Raw genomic sequence first — 4,318 nt, 5'->3', positions numbered from 1 at the left:
GTAAGAAGACGAGCGTTTACTAGAATAAAATAAATTGATGCTACTGGCTTACCAAGATAGTAAGAAATCATCCTTTGTTACCAAATTAATGGGAATAAAAGCACAGTCTAAATGCCAAGCTTCTGTCACTAGCCTTTTTCTCTCCGTTCGGTTATCCTCAGTGTTGTTAGCCACCCTTCTGAACAGATCTGATCTTAGCACTCCTGTAATAGGTTAAAAAAAAACAACAACCCAAAACCATAATTGGCTCCTTGTTGACTAGAAGATAAGGTTCAAACTTGGAAGTTAGGCATTTAGTCCCTTAAAGGGTCCCAAACCTTTTCATCTTCATTGTCCTGCAACTTTAGTATACCATTATTCCAGATAGTCTGGTTTTTATACTTTTTTTCTTTTCCTTTGTATCTCAAATGTTAATTCCTTTGAAACTTTCCCAACTCCCCTGGAGTTATTTCCTCTCTATGTGTTCCTCTAGTACCACCCAAGTAATTACAGCATTTATCACATTGTGTTTGTTTTCATGTCTATTTCTCTCATTCTGAAAGTTTTCTTGAGGACAGGACAGTGTGCTATTACTGCCTAGTAAGGTACTTGGAAAATAGTAGGAGGTTGTTTTGTTGGTTGAGAACTCTTGGCAGTTAAACAGATTGCTCTGCAGCATATAATTTTTCTTCCAAAGAGTTTTCAGAAAAGCTTTTATCCTGATTATTTGATTAGTGAGTATAGACTATACAGTAATTGCATTTTGCAAGTCTTGTTTCACACGGTGGGCCATAATTCAGGCAACATTTTGATGATCATTAAGACAAGACTAGACATTGGGAGAACTGTTAGGATGTTAAAGTAATCTAGACAACAAAAGACCTGAACCAGGCAAGTGGCATTAGGAATAGAGTAGAATGCAAGAGAAAACTTAGAAAATAAGTATAAATTGGGGCACCTTGTTTTATCAGTGGTACTGCCATCTAATTTGTTTGGCAACATTAAGCCCCTCTAATGTACCAGGTACTTCACTGGGCTTTGGGGACACCAAAATGAATACAACATGCTTGTTCTCCAAGGGCCTAACAGACTATGAAGACAGACATGCAAATAGTTAATTTTACAGTGAAGTGGTAAGTTTTATAATAGAAGTATGTACAAAGAACATAGAAGAAAAAGTCCTCTCTGCGTGAGAGAGTTTAGAAAGTTTCCTGGTGATAGTGGTATTTAAATGGAATATCAAACAATGAGTCCAACAAGTATGAAGGGCAATCTATTCAGAGGAGTTGTACAAAGACGTGGAAGCAGCAGACGCTTTCGGACTCAAGTAGTTGGTTGGGGGAGAGGCCAATGCTGTAAAGATAGGCTAGAGTTACATAATGAGTGGGCCATGCCAAGAATTTGGCTTTTCGGAATAGTTGTAGCTTTTTTTCCCAATATTTTATTATAAAGATTTTTAAAAATACAGAAAAGCTAAAAGAATTTTATGGTGAACATTCTAATTCCCACCACTTTTAGTATCCTTATTTTATCACCTATCCATTCATCAGTCCATCTTAATTTCTGGTGTATTTTATTTTTAAAGATTTATTTTTTTAAAGATTTTATTTATTTATTTGACAGAGAGAGACACAGCGAGAGAGGGAACACAAGCAGGGGGAGTGGGAGAGGGAGAAGCAGGCTTCCCGCAGAGCAGGGAGCCCGATGCGGGGCTCGATCCCAGGACCCTGAGATCATGACCTGAGCCGAAGGCAGACGCTTAACAACTGAGCCACCCAGGTGCCCCTCTGGTGTATTTTAAAGTAAATTTCAGACATTCAGTACAGTTGCTTCTAAACACTCATTCATAGATTTTAAGCAAGGATGTGACATAATCAGAATTCTTTGAGGAAGGAAGAGTGGTAGCTCTTGTTATTTTTTTTTTTTAAAGATTTTAATTATTTGATAGAGCACAAGCAGAAGGAGAGAGGGAGAAGCAGGCTCCCTGCTGAGCAAGGAGCCTGATCTGGGACTCGATCCCAGGACCCTGGGATTATGACCTGGGCCGAAGGCAGCCGCTTAACTGACTGAGCCACCCAGGCGTCCCAAGTGGTAGCTTTTGTATTTTAGCAATTATATACAGCATTGCCGGAGAAGAGATTTAGACATTTAGACCTTTACCAGGACTCTAAACCTGCAATTTAGTTTTTTTCCCGGACATTTTATTCTGTGAAAATTTTCACATAGAGAAAAATTAAAAGACTTGTATAGTGAACATTCATAATCCCTATCACCTAGTTCCTACAGTTATACATCTCCATTTTTAAATGAGTCCTGTATATTTTACAGAGATATTATTGAGCTAATCAAGGGGAAAACCTCATCCATTGGGAACCATAAGAATACAAAATGTATAAGACCTTTTGAATGTGTTCAACCACGAGAATATCATGTATAACTCTAATCTGTAAATGCATACAAAGCTAATGCTTAATCAGCACTTGGGCATTTGCATGCACAGGATAATGTGTATATGTATGATTTGCAAATGTATAAAGTATGTTCATCTTGAAATTTAAATATGAAAAAGCCAGTTGGCAGCAGGGTACTTGTGTGACACCTTGCTTTGTCAAAAACTTAGTTGCTGTTTCTCAGTTCAGGCTCAGTTCAAAAATGACTTTATTAAAAGCAGTAAACATTATTGACTTAACTTTGCATTTTACATAGTTATTCAGTATCAGTGAATGCCATTGGAAGGTAGCCATCCATCTTCACTTAGCCTCTTTACCTAGAAAGATGTACTTCTATTAAAAACAAAACTTAAATCTGAAAGGTAGAATAAAAAGCCCTCATTCATGCTTTTCAGTCTCCTGTGCTTCAAAATAACAACTATTAAGTTTGAGTGGGTATCCTATATCATTCTCTTAGCATTTATTTTTTTTAATATAGATGGGCTCATACTAAATATATTACTTGTTCTTTTCCCCTATCCTGATCAGTAATACAGTTCTACCTCATTTTTTCACTAGTTTAATGTCCTGACATCCCACTTAACCTACCCACAAGTGTGTATCAGAGAACTGTTATGTTGGGATATCCCCAGGAACATAAAAGCCATCATGTCTAGTTTACCTCTTACAATCAAAATGGAACTTGCCACATGAATAAATTACACCATTATCTCTGGGTTTTTTTTCCTGCTTATTTATTCAGTTCTGGTTAGCTGGATTCCTTTAGCTACTCAACAACTGCCACCAGTTATTTACCTTTCTTAGTTGGAGTTTCAAGTTTTTCCAGTCCAAGGTACAAAGGGCTTCTCTGCTCAAAATCTGTTCGCTGTTCTTTTGGATTAATAAACTCTTAAAGGCAAATACCCCTTCGGGCGTGTGATACTTCATAACTTAAACTTTACTGTGAGTTAACTTCAGCTTACTCTGAAATGAATTATATTGATGGAGTTGGAATTGTGATTTCAAGAAAAAGCTGGGGAAGAATAACAGACTTGAGATAGAGAACTTTATTATTGGAAGGAGTAAGCCCAGAGTAGGTAGAAAGGGAGCAAACAGGGTGCTTATAGTTTTCTGCCAAAGAAGCTTGGTGGCAACATCCTCCTATAGAACAGAGAGAATCATCTTTGGTACTTAGGTTTCTGGTACCAGAGGTAGCTTCAAAATAAAATAGACTTAATTGCTAGGTGTTAATCCTTTACACAAGACAGGTTTTTGAACAAAAATTTTTTTAAAAGGCTTTGGTGCTGTTATTCAAACACATTTCATTATATAGAGCCCATAGGCATTTTTAAAAAAATACTTTGGTTAGTAAGCATGGCTTTGGATTGTTGTTTGGGAAAACTAGAGATTAAAGATCAAAGAAATTAACTCATTTTGTAGACATCTCAGTTCCTTAATTCATTAAGGAAGTCTCTTTAGCAATATTGCTCCTATATGGTGTATTCATATATTGCTACTTAGTACAAGGGATAACATTTTGAATAAATTAAGTCTCTCCCCCTATATCCTGAGTTTAGAGATTTGGGTATTTAACCTAATTTTTCCAGTCACTTTTTGAAGTTAAGCTGGGTCTTTTGACTTCTGTTAGGATTTCTATTAGATTTACTCAGTTTATAAAAGTTCCCATCTTTTTGCAAATTTGTGGATCAGTACTTGTGTGGTATATTCAATGGGAATGTGATGTAGGCTCACAGTGTAGCCTTAGTAGTGATTTTAATCTTGGCATTTAAAAGTCACTTTCAAGAAAATCCCTTTGACTTCTAGCTTACCATTTATCTGTATTTAAATTTAAAAAAATCACTTTGCCTCAGCTTTCTTGAGACATCATGTTAAGTGACATGAGTCAAAAG

The 4,318-nt window shown here is 36.4% G+C and overlaps 1 protein-coding gene across 9 annotated transcripts in view; it reads left to right on the top strand.

Moving 5' to 3' along the window:
* The window catches only part of LOC114200238 (UDP-N-acetylglucosamine transferase subunit ALG13), a 43,646-nt gene that overhangs the window by 5,453 nt on the left and 33,875 nt on the right, over positions 1–4,318 (top strand). The window lies entirely within an intron of this gene.

This window comes from Eumetopias jubatus, unplaced genomic scaffold (genome assembly GCF_037043125.1).
Source record: "Eumetopias jubatus isolate StellerSeaLion01/CBP00866 unplaced genomic scaffold, mEumJub1_p1.0 scaffold_11, whole genome shotgun sequence".
Taxonomy (NCBI): domain Eukaryota; kingdom Metazoa; phylum Chordata; class Mammalia; order Carnivora; family Otariidae; genus Eumetopias; species Eumetopias jubatus.
Note: the sequence above shows the minus strand (reverse complement) of the source record. Positions and strands in the feature narration are given on the sequence as shown.